Consider the following 25,983-nt stretch of genomic DNA (forward strand, 5'->3'; position numbering starts at 1 on the left):
AAAAAGAAATTATGAAGCCTAAAGAAATGTTCCTGAAGGAGTCCTATTGCCACACCAGTGTCCCCAAATTTCCCTCTGCTATTGAAAGAACAGCTGATCCAGATGTATTTCACTCTTAAATCAAGAAAAGGATCCATGACCCTTCATGGGTACAAACTTCCCTCAGAAAGCTTTCATTCTCTGAGCCAATCTTCTATCTTGCAGTCTTTTCCAGTGTCCTTTTCACAGGTTTAACAGCCACATGCATATAAGAAGCGTGCAGAGGCTGAAAGCGTCATCGCCACAGTTCCACAAGAAGACCTAAGATTTCAGCAGAAATGCCAAGGGCTTGAGAGGTGGGCCCGTGCAAACCTCATAAAGTTCAACATGGCCAAGTGCAAGGTCCTGCACATGGGTCGGGGCAATCCCAAGAACAAATACAGGCTGGGTGGAGAATGGATTGAGAGCAGCCCTGAGGAGAAGGACTTGGGGGTATTGGTTGATGAGAAGCTCAACATGGGCCGGCAATGTGTGCTCACAGCCCAGAAAGGCAACAGCATCCTGGGCTGCATCAAAAGAAACATGGCCAGCAGGTCAAGGGAAGTGATTCTCCCCTTCTACTCCACTTTTGTGAGACCCCACCTGGACCTGGAGTAGTGCGTCCAGGTCTGGGGTCCCCAACATAAGGACACGGACCTGTTGGAGCAAGTCCAGAGGAGGGCCATGAAGATGATCAGAGGGCTGGAGCACCTCTCCTATGAAGACAGGCTGAGAGAGTTGGGGTTGTTCAGTCCGGAGAAGAAAAGGCTCCAGGGAAACCTTTTAGCAGTTTTCCAGTACCTAAAGGGGGCCTACAGGAAGGATGGGGAGGGACTCTTTATCAGGGAATGTAGTGATAGGATGAGGGGTAACAGTTTTAAACTGAAAGAGGGTAGATTTAGATTAGATATTAGGAAGAAATTCTTTACTGTGAGGGTGGTGAGACACTGGAACAGGTTGCCCGGAGAAGCTGTGGATGCCCTATCCCTGGAGGTGTTCAAGGCCAGGTTGGATGGGGCTCTGAGCAACCTGGTCTAGTGGGAGGTGTCCCTGCCTATGGCAGGGGGGTTGGCACTAGATGATATTCAAGGTGCCTTCCTACTCTAACCATTCTGTGGTTCTATATTTTTCCAGAAGCCATTGGGAGATGGGTACGATGAGAGGTAAAGCGTTTTGCAGCGGTAAAGGTAAAAGCAAATTTCAGATCGCAGATTCACAGAGAGGCTGTGACTTTCGTCGTGATGATTTCTTCGTTTGTGCTGAGCCGCCAGGATCCTTCTGCTCGGGTTCTGCACGTGCAGCCACAGCTGAGCGTTGGGGCTGAGCACTGCCTTGAGGGTCTCAGAACAGGATGTTGCCAATGGTTTGCAAGAGTGATTAGGAACCCTTCTGGACGAAATGGTCTGTGTAAAAGTAAGCTGTGATTCTTACTAGTAATACTTTTCATATTCCCTTTGTTACAATTACTTGCACAACATGACTGAAGAGACATGCTGCTAAGAATAAACTTGATACTTGCACTGCATTATAATAAAATTGAATATAATTTTCCGTAGAAAGAGAGAGTAAAAAGAAACGTTTTTTTCTTTACCGATGGCATAGCAAACTACCAGCTGTTCAGCCTGCCACGAGCTCTACACTGCTGCGTTACATGGGAAGGAGGCAAAGGTTTCATGCACTTTGAAACCTTTAATTTCTCTGACTAAGAAGCCCATTTTGCATTATTTGTAATTTTACACATTTCATGGCTTGTCACAACCTTAGCTGCATTTGAATGCAGTTTCTGTGTGTGTTAAATATAGCCTTTTTAAATAAGTGACATTTCCCATATTTTACACAGTGACAAATTACAATTGTCAAAGTAAGGATCTTAAAAATATTAAATGACGCGCATGGTAAGCTGGTGAAAACAGGTATCTTAGTGTTTCACCTCTTCTAAGGGGTGCAAGCAATAAGTAGTCCATATGCAAGGTGTCAGCAAAGACACCGCAGGATGTCACATAATGGGTGTAATGGACATCGTTGTGTTATTCCTCTTTATGCCAGTTCCTAAAAATTGGAGTCATGACTTGGGTTCAGTGTGTCTTGTGTACTGTGTGAGAAGACAATCTTTGCCTCAAAGGGTTTGTCATGAAAGCCAATCTTATTCTGATTTTTAATTATTTTTTTTTCTGTAATATTATAAATAAGAACAAATTCTACTGGCAGTGGTGCAGATAGTTTCTCTTGATTTCACTGGATAAGCACTGAGCATATAAAGTGAACTATTTTTTATCAGTTTTTGGAAGCATTTAACCCTAAATTGTCTTGTTCTATGCTACAGCCACGCATACAAGAAACTGCAGTATCCTTACAATACTATAGTTTAGGAACTGCTGAACCAAATTTTTCCCTCACTATGCCAAGGCAACAAATTTCACTTTCTCTGGCGAGGGAAAGATCAGGGGAAAACTTTGTTTGAAATTTGTTTGTAAAAAATCACTGACCATCACTAACGTCATAGGTAGGTGTGGGCCTGCATTAAATGAAAAAAAACTAACCCAGACTTGCACACAATTAAGCTCAAAGATGACTCTAAGTAGTATAGCATGTCTCTATTGCATATTGCCTTATCTTGTGAATGTCAGCCTGAAAGCGTTCCAGGCAAATCTGTTCAGAAAAATAGCACAGTATGTACGAATCCCGCTAATCTAAACAAGATAGGATGCTTCTTACAGGTGTGCAGTTTAGAAGGCATGGAACATATGCTGAATGAGGAAGACAAAAGAAATCGTGCTCGTGTAGCAATCAACCATCTGAATAAACAAGGATGCTGTGGACAAAAGTCTTTCATCACTTACATGATCACAAAGAGTGCAAATTAAGCCTGCACTTTCAAAAGGCTTTATTAATGTATTTTGGTGACTTTTTTACCCATTTGCCATTGTTTTATGTTCAATAGAAATACTTTTTAGGGGGACATGAGACACTCAATGTAGCTCAAGCAGACAAAAAGCAAAAGTCTTAATAAACTAATAAAAAGTCATAATAGGCTGTGATTATAATGAAGTATCGTGATCGAAAAAAAACCCCCAACACCCCTAACCCCCCAAATCTAACCGGTCTGTAACAGCACATTTGCCAACTGTTCACATGGGAATGGGCCAGGATCCATCATTTAAAGTCATACCTAATTAATGCTGTTTTGCAACAGATGTCAAGCTTTTTTTTCTAGTCTCGTGTGCATATAACTTTTGTCTTGTATTAAACGTGTCCTCTGAAGTCCATTTTTGACCTCTGTTTTGGTGCAGCCTAACCAGAACTTGCCGTAAAGGACGAGCTGAGGATTACCCTGATGTTCAAGTGCGCAGAAGTCAGAGCAGACAGCGGCATATCGGGGACCAGAGCTGAGCCCTGGGGCTGCCATGGGGTATGTAATACACAGTCCGGGTCACAGCTGGTTGCTTGTTTCTGCTGCACTAATTTTTCTCTGTGGCCTCCTGGGGTCTTAGGACAGCAAGAGGCCAAGGACATAAGCCTGTGATGATTGTTTTCCCTCCGTTTTGTCCATTAATGGGCCAGTCAGTTCTTCCTGTATACTCCTGTGCCTTTTATGCCACTCGTGTTCCTGATAGGGGCATGCAGAGAGGCTGTTTGGGACAAGCCCGTGTTTTAGCCAGGCAAAGCAAAGCGAGTCAGCCGTAGCCTGCATGGCAGCGCTGAGCTGTGTCTCGGCAGAGCTAGTGACGTGTCCCAGGCCTCCCACTGCAGGTGATTTTGTTCTGCGGTTCAGAGAATTTGCTACAATTCACCCACCCCCCAGTAATTCCCCTCTGCTGCCCCGGCTCCCTGCGTGGGCTGCCGGGGGCCGGCACTCACAGTGCTGCTCACCAGCATCTTCAGGGGCTTTGCTGGCTCTGTGCTTGCCAGGGACTGTTATGTTGCCGGCACAGTCATGCCATCGTACGCCTTTCTACCAAAGCCACATTTATACAATGTGCACAGGGGATCATTCATATGGGCGTCTGAGAAATTTTACAGAGAAGCCCCATTTTACAGACTCAGGCAAAAAAAAACCCAACCCAAACCAAAAACACAACCGTAAGAAAAAATGACAAGGAACATGAGGGAGATGGAAACTGGAGAGACAGCAGAGAGTGCAATGATAGGGGAGGCAGCTCTGAAATGCTGCATGGTTTTGTTTTCTCTCTCATCTCATCTGCTGTCTAACCTGCAGCGCTTCCAAAAGAAGCGACGCGCAGCTTAGCTTGTGGAATTAAGGAGAGCAAGTTTTGAGGTGGCTGTGGCCCTATACATCTTACTTTGCATAGGGCATCCAAACTCTAGGGAGAATGATGTAAGCCACAGGGATGTCAGAGTGGAATGAAACACAGACAGGCAACAAGGGATGCTCGGCAGAGCAGGCTTGATTTATTTAAAACAAAGTACGGTAGCAAAAGGCATGCGTGCGTGTGTCTGTATGCACATACCTGAACCTGTCTAAAATAAGATTCCAAACAAAATTTTGCCAGTGTGACCAGCGTTTTAAAAGCTCAAGGAAAGACTCATACTTTCCTTCTCCAAACCGTTTTCTGCTTCTGTTTTCCCCTGTGAAAGGGAGATGAAACAAAAGTGTAGTTAACCCATCTTGTGGCGGGAGCAAGATGACAGCACTGGCTAAGGCTGATATTAATGAGCTCTCTTGTTTTTTTTTTCTAACTGCTGCTTTTCAGCTTCCTAGGGCAGAGACTAAAGTATTTGAAAGTGGCAGATGACATGGAGAAAACAAACTTTGGGGTGTACAATCTATATGGATATTTTAAAAGCCTAATTTCTGGACTCTGAAGTCTCTCCAATTCAGATGTTAAAAAAAATGCTTTGGCCAAGAAAGAGTATTGTTCTTTATTTTGGGCTTCCCAGCTTTTGTTGGCTTATAACGTGCACAAGTGTATTAAAAAAGGGTCTGGCATGTACTAAACCTTTTTAAAATTTGTCATAAAAATACAAAGTAATTACCTTCTTTAAAGAACTTACTCATTTTTAGGACTGCTCTCTTCCCTTCTCCCCAGCCCTCCCCACCCCCCTCATTTTATATGAATGCATGGGGAAAATTTAAAAAACTTTATAATGATGGGATAGTTTGCTTGACATTTCTCAATACAAATGGAGCTCTTGGTTTCAGGCTATTTTTCTAGTTTGAATGAATTTTTATGGTTACATCATAAACCCTTGAAAATTGTAGATTATAGGGAAAAGGGTGACATAACCTTAGTTATGATACATCATGAGCTGCCATTCTAAAAAAAATTGTTAACTCCTTCTGGGAACGTGAGAATATATTGTAATGTTCATGCACCATCTGTTTGGTTATATTCCAAAAAAACGTGATGGTGAAACACGTATAGTCTAAGTGTCAGTCTAGATTAACTTATCAGCTCCATAAACTACAAACACAGACACATACCTACGCAGCTAACCAATCTATACTTCATTTGTCAGTACAGTGTATTTCATTTGGAGGCTAGAGGACAAATGCATATGTTTAGGGTAGTTAACTTTGGAATGAGACGGCATTTCGTGGGCTATACGTTTTCCCTGGGCTATAATTCTGCTTAAGTGACAAATTCTGAAATTGGTGATTCAAGCTCTCGGGAATCCTGATGTTGGCTTAGAAATCATGACTTTTCAAAAGTAAAGATGTGGAAAACTTTCCCTAGACTTTGAGGCTTTAGGATTTGTGTCTCAAAATGAAAATAAAAACAAAAAAACCCAGCCAAACCCTTAAAAACATAGCTATGATTTTCACAAATTAGTAGGCATCCAGGGTCTGGGACTTTTTGAACAAGTTCTAACAATTAGCAATTATTTTGACAAACAGACATTTTCAGCAGTTAGCTAATCAGGCTCTGCGTGCCCTGGAACATCACTAGTGCGTACCAGACACTGGCTAGAACTGCTGTATTGAACTGCCATCTTTCACTTCCACCACGCACACGCTGAGCGCTTGTGGGTCACAAAGCTGACAAGACTGCAGACACAGGGAAACGTTACTGTTTTAGTGCAGCTATCAAAACTTATTGACCAAAGAAATCTCAGCAGCTGAGGATGAATCTGTTAGTAGAACTGCTGGCTGAAAGAAGCAAAAGGATCTCCCTCCCCCGGTTCTGCAGAGGAGGAATGAGTGAAGCATAGGAATTTCAGTTAAAGTTAATGCCATGTTGGCTGACGCACAGGCAGCTTCAATTCTCTTTAATTAGTTCAGAGTTAAGTGACAAAGTATTTAATCAGTGAGTTAACAAGTGCAGCAGCTGATTGCTCTGTGCGTGCGTGTGCTTGTGTGGGGGCGTGACTGAAAAAAGTAAATAAAATTACTTTCCTTGCTTTAAATGAAATGGGATCTCTAATTTTATTACAGCTGCAATCAGTTTATAGGCATGATAGAGCAATAAAAATTGATTCTATCCTGTTTATTCCTTTAACAAAGTATTTCATTTAAGAAAATAATACTGTAATTTAACTGTTTGGCTTCTCAAGGTATGAATTTAGGCCTTATTTCCACAGCATTTCTGTGAAGTGAATGATCCAGCAGGCTTGTCTTGATGTTGTACTGTTGTATGTAGAGCACACCTATTTCTGTTTGCCACTGATCAGATTGAAGATTGAGCCCCCTTTTCTTAGAAAGGTCTAGAAATCATGATCCGCATACATAAGCTTATTAACTTTTAGTATTGCAATTCATTACACGAAGGTCTTAAGATAAATACTGTGAAAACCCTCTAACTGCTGCAAGCCACTTACCGGCTTAGTAATGCAGATTACCATCAATGCATCACCTCCCGCTATGCGGTCTGCCTGGGTTCCCCTCGAGTGGGGTCCAGTTTGGGATTTCTCCCTCACGTCCAAAGCCCTCTGCGTAGTGCCTGCAGTTGCCCGCGAGATTGTCACTCTGATGCACTGAACCGAGAACACGTCAACCGGCAGAGGATGGCACCTTTATTGGCACCGAGCTCGCGGATCTCACAAACTTGAGCTGGGAATGGCCTGTGGACCTGTTCCCTTTCAGAGTTATTAGATCCAAGCCGAATTATTGCTGTACCTGGAGCTCCAGGCACAGAGGGGACCCCGCGTGTTAGGTACACAGAGCAGAAAGGCAAACCTTGTCCTAAGTGATTTCTGAAACTAAATTAGACAGGAGACAATGGATTTAGGTGGAGGAGCTCAGAGAAATACTGAGGCTGCATCAATTAGTATGGGCAGCAGTCTGGCGACAGTAGGAACTCAAACGGGCTTTGAAATAAATGAACCTACTACTTTCGAAGTAGCTAACTACTGTACCTAATCAAGACCTTCCTTTACAAGTTTCTACAGAAGGAGAACAGAGACATTTCAATTAACTGGTAAAAAATATGACTCACAAACACAAAGTGACCCTTCCTAGCTGAGTGGCAAGAATCCTGAAAATTCATTGAGACATTTGTCATTGGTTTCAAAGAGACCACCATTTCAGCCATAATCGATAATTTATAATAAGGGCCGTCCCAGAAACAGAGTTTGAGCTCAGCAACGACCGAAATAACTCAGATGTCAGGGCTGAAATAGCTGAGATGAGAATTGCTGGTTTTAGGAGGAGCGTGGTGCAGCGTGCCCCAGCACGCAGCCCTGGGAGCGGCCGAGAGGGGCACATCCCCACAGCCCTTCCTCACCGCCCACCTAAGTCCGCTCCTGAGATGGTGGAAGTCATAAAAAATCTGTAGTGTTGTCTCCGCTCTTGAGCAACAGCCACACTCCTGGGAACTTTGTTTTTTAATTTACAGTAGAGTGCTGAGAGAGGTTAGCTTGAGAAGACAGACATGGAAAATAGACCCTTGAATATGAAGCTGACAGGTTTTATTTAGAAAGCCAGCATATGCACTGGCTGCATTCATATCTGCAGTGTTCCCCAGCTTGACAGGCAATCTAGACTATGGTGTATATTAAAGAGAAGTAGTTTTGGGTTCAGATTTTGGTTCCCTTCATACAATTCCTGTAACGCTGAACATTTTTAGACAAGTACTGGTTTTGTTTTTCAATAAAGACTACAGATTCAGTTTCTCTCACGTCTTCTTATTTAACAGCTCACTGAAAAAAATTGTGCTTTAGCATAAGTCTGGCTGCCTAGTTAGGCTAGATTACTTACATTTTTTTCTGTGCAAGTAAAATACCATCAGAGTTGATCATAAAGCCTTGCCTGAAGAGACTATAAGAATGCATGATAAATTTTTTTATGGTTTTAATTTAATCTCAGAAATAATATTCAGCAAGTAGAATGCTCTACAGAGCTACATATACAATATTCTCATTCAGAATTCCTTTGAATTTCCCAGTGACCTTAGGAGGACGGGTTGATACTGTGAGTTTTCTCAGGCTTATGCAAATCCTCTGAGGTGACAAAGTAAACAGCCTGTTCACGGGAGCAAATGTCGCGTTATGTCATCTCCGTCACAAAGAAATTTATGTATAAGAAATATACAATTGAAATCTCAATTCAAGTCCTGACTCAAGGAAATAGCCCTAGGAGAGCACTTAAACACAATGCATGTGTTTACATGCTTCCCTGAGAGATGGTGGGCTGCAGAACATGTGCAAGTTCTTTCCTGAACTAAGATCGAAGAAAAAGCATGTACTGCTGTTTGTAAATCTTCCTAGGACTGGAAAAATTAGGAAACCTAAATAAAAAGCCAGACATAATTGTTGCAATGTAGTGGTCCAGAGTCAAGGTGTGGCTAGATCTGTGTAGTAAATAATACCAGCTAAGGAGTAAGACCATGAACGTGGAGAACTTATTTAACTTGTCTTGAATCAGTATTCTGTGAAAGGTATAGATAAAGCACTCTGTTTACAGAATCCTTCTCTAAAGATAAGAATAGCCATAAATGTTGCACTTCAAAAAATTTCTCTCAGTTATTAAAGAGGTGGTTCCCACGCAAGTCTTCTCTTGTGCGCAGAAGTGTTACTAAAGACCTCTGTCAGATCATTTCTTAACCTGCTGCGTAAATACACATGCAAAATCTGATTTCACAGGGAGCACACCGACACCAACGCGGTGCTCCTTCATGATCCTGGAACCAGGTGACCAGCTACTTCTGCCCCTCTCTGCCTCTGCTACATGTGGAGGTAGCCCGCGCTGGCTACCCTTGCACAGGGAACTGGGACAGATGCCGAGAAAGGTACATAGATCCTGGGAAAGCAGCTGAGGAGGTCTGTAGCTTCATTTAAATTGGTCCCAATGGTTAAACATTATTAACTATTTTAGGGTTAATATGATGTGACTCTTGTAAAGTAGCAAACAGAGAAGCCTTCTGCAACCTTAAACTTAAACCAAACTCAGAGATGACTAAAAATAAAATAAAAATAAATAGATGCTAACATTTTATTATGCAAGTTACCGCAATTTAGGTTTCACGTTAGAGTCTGTAAGATTTTCTTTCACTCATACAGACTTATTAATGTATCCCATTATTTTTACAGCTCTCTTACAGGTCTTCATGATATTGATTCAGAGTGCAAATGTGAAAAGAAAAGAAGAATATGGCAAAAATGAACTATTAGGATATTTCCCAAAGTAGGGGCTTAATGTATGTAAGTGCTGTGACATGGAAATAATCCCAGGTGGTAAAGGCTCTTTAGCCTATGAGATGACAAAATGAGACCCAAAGTCTGGCAGCTGATTGACTCACCTGATCCTTATCAATCTGCAGATGGGGATGGTTTTGCTGTGGCCAGTCAGGCCATTACCTAAGTGATATCAGGGAACCCTCAAGGCAATTGTTGCTAAGTAAGAGATTTTAAGAACAGGTTTAGAAACAAATAAACCAAAAAAGTAAAAATAAAAATAAAAAAGTAATAGTAAGATTGTGTAGTTTCTGGGAGCATAAACGGTTTTGACTTCTGGATGTAGCTATGAAGCCTGAACAGCTGAAGGAGTTACAGAAAGCTGATTGTTTACTGACTGGTAAGTGAAACAAACTTGTGATTTTATTCCAAACCCCACAAGTGTGTGTTCAGGTAATAAATCCCGCAGCTATTACTACTTGTGTTCTGGTAATCTTAAAGGCAAGTTCTCTGGAATTGTAGTTTAGGGCTGAGGCTGGAATACAGGAAAGTAAGGGGCAATGCTCACGCGGTCAAGAAGGTTTCCACTTTCACTTGTCCACTAGGTGCTATTTCTGTTTGTAGTTAAAGCTTGTTTGTAATAAGACGAAAGGACTGACTTTGTGGAGGAACATGCTACTACCCAGTCTGAAGGGTCTTATTTAAATGAGCATCTAGGCATGTGAAGAATTATTCCCTGGCAGAGGGATCAAAGCTTCTGGAGAACCCTGGACATGGAGAGGACATGTTAACAGTGCTTTACCTTGCTATAATATAAACACTATGTGCATTTTCTGTGGACTGATGGTCTTCTGGCTGCACTAACCATGCAGATGTACGGCAACTCAGTAGTTTCATGGCACTGCCTGCTGTGCAAACCCTGAAGCTGATTTCCTTTGAAAACTGAGTACAGCAACGCAGTGAACATAGATGCAAATAGATGTGAGAAGTACAAATGGAAATGATAATTCCGGAGTGTTCCTTCCTTAGATTTTTAAGGCTCTTACCATACTGCATTGGAATGCCACTGGTTTGTAGGAAATATTTTTAATATGTACTTGTTTTTCCTTGGTTAAAATGAAATAGCTAACCTAACATGTTAATCTGTGCATGTAGACAAAAGGGAGTAAACAGAAAGGGGACAAGGACAGGGAAAGGGGAGAAAAAAGAATCTCTGAGGAAGCTGAGGAGCTTTCCAAAGAACAAACGGTATCATCTACTTTGTGGCTAAACTGATTAGCTCTCTTATAATCACATCTCAGCTGATGAACTTTGTGATCTTCCTCTGTAAGAGCCCTCTATGGCTGTTCTATTTCATTCTTTAAGAAGATTAAGTGGGTAATCCTGAAGCTCCACAAAACCACCTGTTGTTTGGGCCCCTGTGTAATACGGCTTTTGGGGCAATCCTTTGACAGTTCAGTAGTAGGATTGTGAATAGGCTCACTTACCTGCGTACCTGCTGGTTTCCAGTCTGCATGCTCTGCATGGCACAGTGTGCTAGATTTCTAACAGCACAAGTAGCTGACCCTTAGGAAAACTGAGCCCAATTAACCTAACCTCTCTCCTGCTGTCCCTTCCCAAGGGACAGTTTCTGTCTGCAGGGACACTGCTTTTGGTGCTATGATGGTGTTTGCAGAGAGATGGTCTCTTCACTATCTGGCTGTTGCAGGGTTTAAAACGCACCAGGTGCTGGTGAATACACCCACTTCATCGGGAAGGGTCCCTTGCAGCATGCTTAGAACATAAAATCCTATTTAAAAAAAAAAAAAAAAAAAAAAGTAAATGCATTGGACAGGCAAATAGAAAGAGGTAAAAGCAGGAGAGCCAGTCAGCTGCAGGGTGAGCTTTAAAAACCAGCCGTGCCAGAACTGGGTCAGAATCCTTGTTCTACATAATCTGCTGGGACACAATGGCAGCCGTTCAGGCTGGGATGTATTCCTGTAAACCACACTGTCTGACCAGCCTACTCAGATGTCACTCAGTACAAGTGACATTCCTAAATTTAAACCCACAACCTTCACTCCAGAGGAACGTAGGAATGCCGTTTTCTGAACAGTTCGGAATCCTGCAATGATAGAACATATTTGTAAGACACGAGTTAAATATATTCTGGACTTCCCACTTTTCTGCTCTGCTGATATTAAGGCCGCAATCCAACAATATGTTAAGCCTGTGCTTAATTCTAAGCATTTTAATGATCTGGTGGTAGTAGCCAGTGGTGTGGCTGTTTGTCTGCTTTGATTTAAAGACTTCCTTAAATGCATTGCTGACTTTGGCTTTCTGTACCACAGGTTAATACGTTATGATTAAAAATGAATAAGTTCAGTTGTATCGTCATCCACAAAACTACCTCTGTCAATCCGTTAATAGAAGGTTCTTCTCATCAGTATGTTTATTCTTCCCCGTCTTCCCCTTAGTGAAGGCTGTGAGGGGAAGGGGGGAATAACTTTCAATTTATAAATCTTATTATAAATGGTTGAGGTATTTCAGTCAAAGGTCTTATATTAAGAATGTCTTGCACTTGGTGACTTTTTACACGAAAATATAGGCCAGACATTGATGCTTTTAAAGCAGTTCTCTGATGTCTTGCCTACATGTCAGCTTTTCTGTTCCACTCTGAGTCCAACAACCCTAAACCAGTGTGATTCAGACAAAAGGTTTTCCAGCACCAGGGCAATATTTCCTGGGAGTAATAGTTGCACACAGCTTATGTCCTCCCTTTGAGCTGTGGTGACTGGTAGACCTAGAGCTATTTGCTGTGGTCTGATTACAAACACGAGATTTTTGTGAGCCGTGGGTGCCAAGAAAATCACACATCAGCTTGTCAGTGCTTTTCTGACTGTGGAAGTCTGATTGCTTAAAAAGAACAAAACAAAACTGTAAACATATGGCCATTGTGTTTGATGAATCTGTTCCTTCATGTGCCCTGGCAAGGAATGAAGGGGTCACCAGACTTGAGCATAGATAAGTCACTTCTGGGTGCACTTCAATTTGATCTCTAGTAATCACCATTAATGTTGTGTGCAGCTTAATTGAATATTTTATATTGCAAAGTGGATCAGTATGATTAGCACTTGTGATGCTACAAATGGCTCAGTAGAAAAAGAATCATCTGAAAAATGTTTTTGTCAGGGTGTCTGAAGTGGCAGAGGGAGGGTCTAAAACAAAAGATTACTGTTGTGAGAATCGATTTGATCAGTGGTGCTAATTGTAGGTGGGAAATGGATTCATCATCCCATTCTTGACACTGAAGCGCAGATAGGGTTAATAACGGGAGTATTCTTTCACAGTGCTCTTCTGGCTGAGGAAGATCAGGGTAACCAAATGGAGGGATATGCTTTGATTGACAGTTTATTCATCAAGGCATTGATTGTTTCCTGCCATTCAGCTTGAAGATAGGTTGTAAAGGAGAAGTGTCTAATTAAAATTCCTTTGTGGTGTGATTCCCCTAGAAAGACATGAAACCAACAGCTGACATAGCAGGAGAGTTTAAAAATTCCGTGTTCCATGATTTCAAAGTACCTGTTTTGCATGACCAATTTAGAAACCTAATTCTGGGGGTTTGCCCTTCAATGTAGCTACCTACCTGTAGGTGCCCTGTGAAGTTTCAAGGCAGGCACGTGCCACTGCCACCTTTTTGGCTTTTGGCTAATGGCTTTGTATTTTCTAATGACAACTTGCCTGGGGAGAGCAGTGATAAATCCTGACCTTGTCTCAAGAGAAAGAGTAAACAAACCAGGGAATTTACTCTGGTTTTGGTTGAGAAGGTGAATTTGAATTGTTGATGGCTCCTTTTCTTCCCCAGAAATTCACCCATAAACTCAGGAGTGGAAGGGAGCTTAGCTGTCATAGCTGGCTGAAGGGTATAGTCTGTGATATAGGAAGACAGCTGTTTCTCTCATAGCATTTGTGTGAACAACAGCATTTTTGAAATGCTGTTTTGTGAATTAATTTTGTGAATTTGTGAAATAAACACTGAAAACTGTCCCACCCCAACAGGTCAGCATGCTATAGCTCAGCTTTGTTGTGGCTGCTCCCATTGTGTACTGGACTGTTAGCAATTTTGTGTGCAATATTCTCTGCAAGCCCAATATTCTCTATATTGTGGATGTCTCTTCCTGTGTTGCTCCAAAAACAATCACAGTAACTGTTTCCCAGCCTTCCTATCTCCCAAAGTGTTATACTAACTAGGCTGTCACAGGGGTAGTCAAATCCCAAATGTTTCATATGAAGAGGGCTTTTAAAGCGTAAATTAATGCTGGGCAAGCACACCTCTTTATCCTTCATTAGTCTGTATTGTTAATCTCGTAATCTCCTGTAAGTCAGTAAATAAAACCTCTTCCCAGTAAGAACTCTAGATTGTGTTTTGAAGAATTGCACAACAGTTGAGTGGCATTATATTCTAAAGTACTGAGATACGGTTATGACACCCTCACAGGAGAGAGAAAAAGCTCTTGCATGTATAAGGAGCACTAAAGAAAAGTTGGCTTTTTGTCCCCGTGAATTACTAGTTCCTATTCTTTAGTTGGCAATGGCCATATTTTTCATTGCAATGAAATATAAGGATACAGACTCATGAGAGCAAAAGTGATTGTAACTATATTTAATACAAGTATTTGCATATTCCAGATGATAAAAGGATCAAATGAGACTTCTGTTAGATCCGTATAAAAGGATTTTTCAATATTGCGGTCATTAATTCTGAATTTTACATAAAATACTCAGAAGTCAAGCAATTTTTCTTCACGTCTAGGTATTTCTAGAAGTTGGCTACAACTTCATTGCAGTGTTTGTTGGAAATGAGGGGCAAATAAGAGCTGTATGACTTGAGACAGTGAGAAAAGTCTGAAAGTCACCTCTTACAGAAAAAGAGGCCTGGACGGATGAAGAAAGTAAGTTACCAGTTACCTTATTTCTTCATGTGTTTGGCTGTGGAGAATCTGTACTCTTTAGCAGGATCATTTCTGAGTTTTTGTTGTAATATTTTCAGAAGGATGAAAGTTGACCACAAACCACAATCCTTCTAGCTGTACAGGGGCTCCGGTATAAAGCAGCAGACACAGCCACCTTTGCTGGCAGGCGATGCTGCACACATACCTGCTGTTAAGTCTTCCTTAACTACTTAACCTGCTGTTAAGTCTTCTACTCCTGAAGAAGATGTAGAAATCTTCCCTTGGAGGGTAAGCGAGATAGGGCAGAACAAGTCATGGAAAGAACTGGAGTTATCGGAGTATCTAGAAGTATTTTCTTTTAATTTACTGTTTTCTTAATGGAAAGTGGACTTCAGTCACAAAGGTGGCAAACAAATCATTTCACTATGTTTGGGGACAATGTGAATAATTCTGAGGTGTGATTTATTATGTGCCATTGAAAGCAATTTCGGTTGAATCAGAAATCATAGTAAATATGTAATTAAAAAGTTCTCAAAATGTATGGGTTAAAAATGTCAAATAGTATTGGTTGGTAACAGCTTCATTTGTCTACTTCTCTACTTGGAGTTGTATGGCAGGCCACAATCACACATACAGCTCAGTGATTTATAGAACTCAGAGCAGACACTAATGAGAAAAAGCTTTTAAAATGAAGACTTCTATTATATCATTTATGTAGCTATGCCCATAAAGGTAAAAAAAAAAAAATGACTGAACAGATAGTTTCTAGACCTGAACTTGGAAGTGTCCAAGCTTATAACCTTACGAACATAAGAATTATAGAAAGAAAGTCAACCATAAATTTGGAGGAAAGCTATATCTTGCTAAGTGGCACTTCAAAACTGGTATTAATTCTAAAAACTAATGTCAAACTTGCCTTTTCCCTCCCTTCCTTAACTAATGAGGATTTTGGTCTTCAGCTAGTGCTTGCTTTATTTTGTGCTTTAGATGACCAAATATACTCACATACACTACAGAGGCATTGGTCGGGGAGAAGCTTATGTTATTTAATACAATACAGGCAGCAAAGTTTTTAATAAATAATTTATCTAAAGTATTTTTGTGGTACTGACGGCAATGCCCAACTCTTACCGGTACAAATAGGTACAGCAATTTTGATATTGAAAGAACAGGGCTGACTTGCATCTGCTGCAGAGGTAATACAGCCCAACATCTGAGTTGTAGCATCCCCTCTCACTCCCGTCCAGTAGTTAGGTGGAATAACGGTGTAGTAACGTGGCACTGGCAACCTGGTACTCAGCTCCCCACACAAGGGGGAAACAACTGCGGCAGGAACACTGCTGCCTGCTTGTCCCAGGTTCTCTGAACCTTCTGCCATGCCTGTCTGCTGGGAGTGAGCTGCGTATGAACCATACCAGATGTCTGTGCTGCCATCAGCAGCTGTGCCTCTGTCAAAAAGTCCTGCTTATGATTTTGAGCTGGAAAAAGTTTTGCTGGTGACAAAAGAAAAAGTGAAGAAGCAAAAAATCATAAATAACACGTCTAGTAGACAACTTCTGCAGCAAGCACAATCTTGCAGGAGAATCAGGTGATGTATTGACTAAGCGCTTCCGTGTACAAATAGATACCCAATTCTTTAATCTCAATTTACCAAGGCAAGGAAGGCAATGTATGTTTTTTTGCTGACTGACATCTAGTAACTGACTCAGTAATACTGTACTGTTACCAGATAACTGTTCCTAAGGGTATTGCAGGTCACACTGTGCACTTAATATGGTTTCTATAAGTAATGCTGCAAATATTACATCGCTATTCCAACTGCTAGCTGAAAGCAGGGCCAACTTGCGGTCTCCCTCCAAGAGGGACTTGAATGATGGTAGGTAAACATCTATGTATTGCAGAAACTAAATAAGCTTCTACCATACTTTCTTCCAAATTCTACAAAAAAACAGACCAAAAAAGAAGAACTGTGTTCAAGGACTGGTGGACTGTGGAACTTGGATTTTAATTGGGAGGGAATAGGAGAGGGTGTTTTGCTTTTTTACTTGCTTTTATCGGCAATATTAGGTAGGAAGCTAACTGAAAAACTGTAGTAAGCCTCTTCGTAACCCAGGAATAAGACAGACTTATAAACCTAGCTCCTATCCATGGATTTATGGTAGGAGCCAGGAATTGCTGGAAAGCCTATAGGGTTGGGTGGCTTTCCGTTTGGTTTAACGTTTCCTTTCACTAGAAACTCTGTAGTAGGAAGAAGACTCTTGGGCCAGTTATATATCCTAATGAGTATTGCCTCACCACCTGGGAAAGATCTTGCCTGCCTCTGGAGAGATTACCGCTGAGGAGAGAAACGGCCAAATCTTTTGCCCAGCCCAGGAGCCTGAGCCAGTGCTGAGTGGCTGCCCGGCAGCTAGTAAAACTGTTGCCTTGTTCAGATAACCAAAGATATAGTAAGTTTTATTTTGGCACTGTATTTATGAGGCAAGCAGTTTGGAAGGATGTTCAGAAACAGCCTTTCAAAGCTATCACGTGGGGAGGAACTATTGCATTCCCAAGTATAACCTCTATATTTTCTGAACCTCGGGAGCTACTTCAGCCGTGGGACTGTTGTGTGGCATAAAGCCCAGCGTGATTCCTCTGTGTAATGTACAATGGGTGGGCCTTTACAAGGAGTATTTGTAGGAATAGTGGTATTAATATACCTGTTAGTTCACATACATGATGAATTACAAGTTATGCTAATTATAAAGCAATTTATCTTTCTTATTTAGAAATCCTCATTCCTAAGCAATAGTGAGTCTTAGAGCAAGCTACCAGGAGACTTCTTTCTTTTCAGCTAATTAATAAAAAATGCAGTATTTCCAGAATGTATGTTCTTTGCTTGGCTTTTGTTAGATTAATAATTTAGCAAATATAGTTGAGTGTGTTTAATGCGATTTTCTCCTCTTTCACTTTAAAATGCTGTTCTGCTATGTAAAAGAAGAACCGCTTTTATTCATGTTTTCATGAAATGACTCCCATTCCCCCCCCTCCCTCCCCTTCAGGATGATCTAATGCTGCAGCAAGATGGGGTGGGGGTGAGGCTTGAGCAGACAGGTTATTCAACCGTAGCTGTCAGGTTTGAATGGCCAATGCAAATTAATTGCCTTTCTTAGCTTACGTCTTTGTAAGTACTTTGCATACCACAATAAACTTTGGCTGAAGAAAACTTGGTGACGGCACCATGTAAAAACAGGTGGTAGGTAGGCCTGGATAGGCCTGCTCTGGGAGTAATGGTGAGACATGAGGACAGCTGGGGAAGCAGAGCCTGCTCTCGCTTTACCTGTCCCCACACAGACACAGCAGAACTACAGCGTTTCGTGGCCTGGGATCTGCTCCTTCGCTGCCGTGTATGCAGTGTGGGGTTGGAGTGGTTCCAGGTATTAGCGCACTGACAGGTAGAGGTATCTGTGGCTCTTGCCGGATTCTCCTGGCCTGCTGTCCTTGCCCTCTTCCCAAATGGGAATTTTCCTTCACTCTGTGCTGATATCATGAGCTGTGTAAAAGAGGGAAGGTCCACAGCTGCTCCAGTCACTGCCACAGAGGCTATGAAGGGTCACTATGTGCCATTGTGGCTGTCAGCAGGTGACCCTCCCTCAGATGCCTGATGGGCTCCAGAGCAGATCGCGTCACTAAAAAGATAAGGAAGGAAGGATATGGCCATCCACCCACCAGCAGCTGGTCTGAATTACGTAAAATGGATCTACTGCGTTCTGCTGGAAATAGAAACAAACAGTAAGCAAGAGAAGAACATGGTGGCTACTTTTAGCATTAGCAGCTGTGTGTAGCAGAGGATACCTTTCTCTTTTTCCCTTTTTCCCTAGAGACCATCCTGCACATGGTCTGCTGTTGAGGGCTGTGTGCTCAGCAGCCAAAAATTGTCACTTGGGGAATAGGTATTAAGTATTTTTCCCTAATTCTCCAGAAGTCCTATTGGAATCTAGACCAGGAATTACACTGCCTGGTATGTAAATTAGATGTTAAGTAGTTCAAATATTCAATACAAAAAGACAAAAAACCCCTCACCCTTTCACAACTGAGCAGAATATTCAGGTAAAAATAATTTATGATAGTAATTATGGTATAAACCAACTTGTCAGCAGCTAGTTGTTTAAATTCCTTCTTCCCCGCTCCAGGCTTCTGAAACCTGTAGGGAAATCACTGTAAGAAATACCCCTTCTGCCTGCTATGTTCATCAGAAATGGGAAGCTGCATGTGAACACTTAACTGTGTAATGAAAAAAGGATCTCATTTGCAATGATCTGGAGTTTCAAGAGGTCAACCAGTGTTCTGATAACTAAGCTTAATCTTTACTGGCAACATCTAATATTAATTACTAACACTCACACCTTTCACCATTAAAATCTGAACATTTATGCACATAATTATGAGTCATCTAATGGCTCAACAGCTTTAATTCTTTTCACTGTGTGCATTTCATTTTGTTTAACCATGAGAGAACTGGACTTCTGTTTATTATGGGCAAAGGTGAGGCAGAATTAAACCTGACAGTTTGAGTTACTCCTGAGCTTTTGCATTTAATGGAAACACAGCATGAAAGCCCTTTCTGTGCTCCCTGTGTGGGAAGGGGGGATCTGACAGTAGGAGAGCTGATACCATTAGTGGAAGCGACAGCATGGTAGGGTGGGACAGGCACAGGTTGCTTAGCTCTTTTTGCATCAGGAACCCATCACCGGCAGGGAAATACCAGTACCTTCACAGTCCATCCTTATTTTAAATACAGCTTTGGCCTGGCTGCCTTGCCACAGGTAAACTAAGAGCAGCTCCAGCGGGCAATATTTGACTGCTGGTATTACTGGCTTTAAACCAGGGGTTTCTGCAGAGAAGATCTAGTCAATAGATGATCAGGCATCCCTTCCTTCACCCATCTCTTGATATCTCCAGGCAAACTGAAGTCTGTATGGCAGAAGCAGGTGCTGCGTTCAGAAAACAAGCATGGTTTGGGTGAGCAATTTCTCATTGACACAACAACCTCACAGAGCAGCCCCTGAGGTCTGGTACTTGCAGGACTTTAGATGAAATGCTCAGTCTGGTGGGACAAGCACGGATGCCAACTGGGATAATGGATTTGGTGCTGTAAAACTAGAAAATGGTCACCAACTCATTTCACATAGGCTACTGGACAGACACCAACTGCATAGAATAGCATGAACTTGGTTTGGGATATAAAAAAAGAAAAAAAAAAAACAAACCACCCCAAAACAAAACCAAACCCAAACAACAGTTTGTAGCTATTGAGAAACAAAGCATAAATGAAATGCTGACTGCTGAAGGAGGCTAGTGGAGAACTGTGCATGGCTCCAAGGGAATTTCTTACAGGAGAACAGTTGTTCCAACAGATCTCAGACATGGTAGGGAGATGATCAGCAGGAGCGAGAGGGTGGAAAAAGTAGATGAAAAGTCTTTGATAGGGTTTTGACTATTAAGTAGCAGCTACTGACATTGCTTGCTTGTCTGCCTTGTTTTTTTGTATTGACTCAGCATGAATAGTAGCTTAATAGCTACTTGTGTGTAGGTAGTCTCCTATCAGGCTGGAGAAGTTGAGACATTCTGGACTCCTGAATGCAGAGATGGCTCTAACCTCAGGTGATGAAGCCTGGTCCCTGCCCCCCCTGTAGCTACTCGCTCGTGCTCTCATTGCTAAGGGGGAGATTTCTCCTCACTAGTTCTCTGTCACTTTTCAGTTTTTAAGATAGTTTTGTAAAACACGGATATTATAAGAGAGTCATATCTGCTTGACAGGGGGAGAATTTTTTTTGTAGTCCTTACCCCTGCAATAGCATAAGATGGTGAGCAGGAAATGGTCTGATAGTTAAAGCAGATGGTTTCTCAGCAAAAGCCTTCTGTGGCTTGTATTCTCTGTAATTTTTTTAGTGAGACAAACCAGCTTTCCTGATATGACAGCTTCATTGCTGTGCCTTGTGGAAACATGCTGCCACTTATACTAATTTTACCTTGTAAGAACATAAGTATGAGAGCACACTTGTAAAGCAAAAAAGCCAACATTGCTAGGGTTTGAGAGATGCTTTTTTTTTTTTTTTTGGACATAAATGGTTGCCAATAGAGGGAAGTAATTTATAAAAGCTATGCAGAGAATAATAACAACATTAAAATAAAGATAGACGTGTTCCTGCTTCTGACTTTTACATATGCACACCATGATCCAATGCAGTTGCTAAAAGAGTCCTCCCCAAAAGGGCTGTTCTACATCTACATGGTTTGTAAATGACAGCAGTGAGGGGAAAAATAATCAAGACAAACTTATTCCCGAAGACTGCACTAACAGGCTTTAGAGCCTGAAAACAGAGTACATGGAAATGAATGCATAGCACTAGTGTTAATAAAGGCCAGAGGCTGCTCCTAGCAGAGGGCTATGGAACTGGGAGCTGTAAGAGTGGGCTGGTCTTACCGGGGGCTGGAGAGGGGCAAGGAGGTGTTGACACATCTGATCTGTGCAGACCAATGGAAAGAAGGATGCTTCTGCCTTTCCTCTGAGGGCAGTGTAAGGCAGGAACATACTGATTCACACTACCTTCTCCTCAAACTCATGTATCATACCTCTGTGTGTATCAGAGATGGAAATATGATAATTGGTTTCTTTTAGGCTATACTGACTTCCATGGAATCATAGAATGGTTTAGGTTGGAAAGGACCTTTAAAGATCATCTATTTCCAACCCCACATGCTGTGGGCAAGGGGCACCTTCCACGAGACCAGGTTGCTCAAAGCCCCATCCAACCTGGCCTTGAACACTTCCACGGATGGGGCATCCACAACACCTCTGGGCAATATATCCAAAGGTTTCAGATTAGAGCCTGAGTGGACGCTGAAGTCTGTCTTCCTACAGTACTGTCAATGGTGTCTTCCTACAATGCCAAACAGTGCCTGTTTTTGCTGGGAAGGGTTCACAATGGTACCTGATTAGATTTATGTTTTGTCCATGATCATTCAGAAACCATCTCTGGAAATAGATTGTTAATTATCTGCCTTCACTAGGTTCATTTTTGGGGTACAATAAGAATACTGAAATGATTGTTCATCCGTTATTCACATTTAACTCTACATGACAACTCATTCCTTTTAATGGTGTATTTTTGCGTGGTCTCTTATTTTGGGTAGGAGTTTAAGGTGAAATCTAATCTGCTCTGTTGGGGATATATAGAATCCAAAGATAATGTAGTTAATGGGGTCAAGTCTCTTTCACTTTTAAGGCAGCATATTTGAAATCAGTTCAAGAATTTCAATGATGGCAAACAAAAATTCAGTTAGAGCTGTGTGGTTCTTTTCTTCACAACGTCAGGTAACCCTGGACATGGGAAGCATTCAGTATAACCATGTGTAGAAGCTCAGCATAGGCTTCTCTGTGCAGACAACTGATTGAGAAGCGACTGAAATGCAATCTACACGGTTTCAGACAGTTTAAAAAGTTTTTCAATGCCACAACACTGGCAATAAAGACAACTAATGTAGTCCAATGTCTTAATTGGTCTCTGTTGCAGATGCATAGTAAGAAAGTACAACTATGTGAAATGCTATAGTTAATCTTCAAGATGAGCATGGTCTTGTAGCCATACCTACTTGTAAAAGAAACCATGGAGTCTAATCATTAGAGGCCAGGATAAGAGCTCTGGACACCCATATTTGAACAAGAAAGTTTGTTAGGTATATTTTGTGACCCTCTAAAAAGGAGGAATAGTGGTGTCGAGCTGTTTGTATCTTAGAGCTGTTTATATATTAGATATCTTAGATAACATCTGGAAAACAAAACACAACCTGCATATAGCAACAATCAATTAAGTATTATTTTGAGTATTACAACTGCAAAGGAAAGCAAAATATCCTGACCTTGAAGATCAATGCATGATTTTTATGGGATTCTGCTAATAGCAGTAGTGTGTCAATTACCTTAAGTAACTTTTCTATCTTAAATGTACTCGAACACCTAACTAAGTACCTCTTCTGGAGCAGTGAATCTGTTGGGATGGTTCTTCAGCCTGATTTATTTCATATCCTCTCTGTCAGCCGACTATCTCATTATTGACCTTTCCATATTGTTAGTTACTCTTTTTTATCAATCTTTGACAAATTATATTTGTTTTCTGATAGCCTCCAAGAACTTTGGGGCCGGAAGAGATCCTTGGGAGGAATGTGGTTCTCTTGAGACCAAGAACCTCAGGGTGAGACCTTGCCAGCACTCATCTGTCTGTAGAAGTCAATGAAAGTGGCTGTTCCTGTCCTGCTGCAGGTTACCAGCCTGTCTGAGTGTTCATCAGGAACACAAGGAGCCATATTGACGCACCCTTCTGCTAGGGTGGCTGGGGAAGAAGCTCCTTGTCTTCTGCTTTGGTGTCAGGGTTACTGTTTCTCGGTGCAGCAGTTGGGGTTGGCAGCACAATGTCACCTGCTCTGACTCACATCTTGCCTGGAAGTACCTTGGCCCGGAGCAAGTGTTGATCCTTCTGAGGAGGATCAATTATCTGACTTGCAACCAGGGTCCGTCCTTGCACAGCAGTCAGGAGAAGGTCACATCGTCCCCTCTTCCAGCTCACACTGAGGTTTTTTTTAGGCAGAACAGTACTTGCACATGCTGTTGACATGATGATAAGCTAGATAATGCCCGCCACAAAGGCACAGAGCTCTTTAGAAGGGAAAAACCCTGACATATAGTGAGTGCTGAGGGTCAAATATTTCCTCAAACTTTTCAGAATTAAAACCCTGTGAGGACATTCATAATCAAACTTGACCACTCTGAATAAAGAGGTAGGAAAAAGAAAACTGGTCCTGATTTAAAAGTAGACAGTGTATTCAAGATCATTAATGCAGAGAGACCAAAAATGGGCATTTGAAATAAGTCTCTCTAACATCCACATAAGCAATTCCTCATAGGTATGTGTTTTTGTGCCTTTCCCCATGGTTTTTTTTTGTTTACCATTTAAATAAAACAAACTGCACCCAAAATTCTGGAAGCAATGCTTTTTCTCAAGGCATGCTGCAGTTCACTTTCTCAAGACACTTCCTTCAGTTACTTGACCCTGCAGTAGGACTCTAAATGACAAATTGATGACATCATAATAATTTTTCTTATGTAATAAATGGTGAAGCCATTAACACAGGACTATATGACTTAACTGCAGAGCGAAGAGAATGAACAGCGGGCTTCTCAAAGGAAAAAAGCTCTTATTCAAACACATATATCTTCAATAATAGCAGGGAAAATACAGAAAATTACTGTCAAAGTAAATTGCATTTGGTATGAATGCCATCTCCTTTCAAGTTAGCCCCAGCACGATAATCCTTCTTTATTTAGTGATGTTGCCCTTTTCTCTCTAGAGACCTTTAGTGAAGTCTTCTTTTATATTTCATGTATCATTAAGGTGATACTTAAATGATCAGGGATGTGGTAGGCCTGACATTTATTTTTAATTATTAGCATAAATAGAGAGGCATCTATATTCCACACCTGCTGCAATTATAAAAATATATTTTCTTCATTTATAAAATAAATTATGTGCTTTGGGGAATCAATCAGAGATGCGAAGCAGTTCGTTATGGTAATCTCTCCGTATTCTAAACGTTTCTTAGATCTGACTGCAAATGACCAACAATGTGGCTTTCATGCCACTTAATTCATGACTTCTGTGCAGTTTTTGGGTATGTGCAGTATCTGCATAGTATAGAAAACAGAACTGTGAAAGAAAAATACTCCAGAAGTGTTGTATCACAGGCTTATATCTATGCTGCTGGGCAGTGCAGTCTCAGACGTTGTATCGCTTCTGAAAAATGCAGTTTGGTGAGAAATGCTATATTGGTAACCAGAAGGTTAAGGTAGGACAAACAGAAAAGAAGCCCCTTCAGCCATTTAGACACTATCTAAAAAAGCACTTCAGTTTAAATTTTGGGTCACTTTAAAGATGGAAGGTTTCACATGAATCCAAAAAGCTGAGCTACATTTTGCTGAGCATTGCTTTCCATTTTTCATTCCATTTGCATGTGGAAGTCAACATTAGTTATAAAATATATACATAATTACATTTTTAAAAATACAGTAATTGCAATTAATCTAATCTGAAACTCCATTTGTCAAAGTACTTTGCTTTGGTAGTTTACACTCCTTTTTCCTGTAGGCTGACCTATTCCTTTTTTCTTACCAAAAAGTCTGTCTTGAAATAGTAATAGTATTCATTCTTGGCAAGACTGGCTACAGCACAACAGTGTAATCAGCTGGTTACAACTAAATCATTCCTTTTATAATGCAGTAGGTTAGACAGTCTCATCTAACGAGGTCGAGAGAAGCTTTTTGTCCTTTTCTGTGTTTGGAGGAAGACAGAAACTACCTAGTGTAATATAAAGGAGGCTATTTCCTAAGCTCTTCCTCCTGTTCTACAATTGATTGACTTCAATGAATTGTGGTATACAGTAGTGTAAGTGAAGATGATGACTTTCTTTTGGATGTTTTGTATCAGTAGATTTCTCATGATTCCCTTAGACGTGAGGGAGCCAAACTCTGCCTGCAGAGGTCCATGTGGCTCTTAGCCTCTGCTGAGGCTTCTCCATCTTACAGCGTGTCACAGCTCTTCAGACTTGCAAAGGTTTTCATGGTACTGGCTGTCTAATTTGACTTATTTGCCTCTCAAGACACACCTAGATTATCTCTAGCCTTCGGCAGAATGTAAAATATTAGCTGAATACCTATTGATAAAACAAGGTGTGACGGTAATTTGGTAATTTATTGTAAATTCGTAAAATTGTTGTTTAAAAGTTTAAGTAATTAGTTAAAAGCTTTTTGATTAATGGTAGCTAACAGCTTGTATGTATGAATATTATAAAGCTGAGTGGCTGAATTCCAGGTGAAGTGATTGATTGTGTTCTGGGGGTGCACATATGTTCCTGGGTGCATATAAATTATTGTTAGTCATGCAGTTTCAGTAATAGGATTATTTTCAGTGATATCTCTTCCATTTTAATGTCTTCGCTTCTCGGTCTGATTCTAGACAACCAAGACTGCCCTGTCTTGCATCACTCCCTTTGTAGTTATTCCCTTGTTCTCTTTCATGTAGCTGTCATACCTCAGGGACAATGACAACAAGAAGAATGAAAAGAAAGTGTATTTTGATGTCTTGATGAAAATAGCAATTTAAACAAAAAACAAAACAAAAACCACTTTGTGTTTTAAGCAAGTAAAAGGTCTACTTTGACTTTGTTGTGACAAGGCAATTTGGCTTTTAGGATAATGTTTTCACAAATACTCAACAGCCACACAGGTAAAAGTATTTACATGTCTGTCTTCCATTTGCTGCAACTGGAAATGGGAGTTCAGACTATCTGGTGAAAGAAGCTGGTCTCTAAACTGTTCACACTATTTGTTCCTCAGGATGTAGACCTCTATATCACTTGACATTCAGTGGAA

This window comes from Vanellus vanellus, assembly GCF_965231255.1.
Source record: "Vanellus vanellus genome assembly, chromosome: 5".
Classification (NCBI taxonomy): domain Eukaryota; kingdom Metazoa; phylum Chordata; class Aves; order Charadriiformes; family Charadriidae; genus Vanellus; species Vanellus vanellus.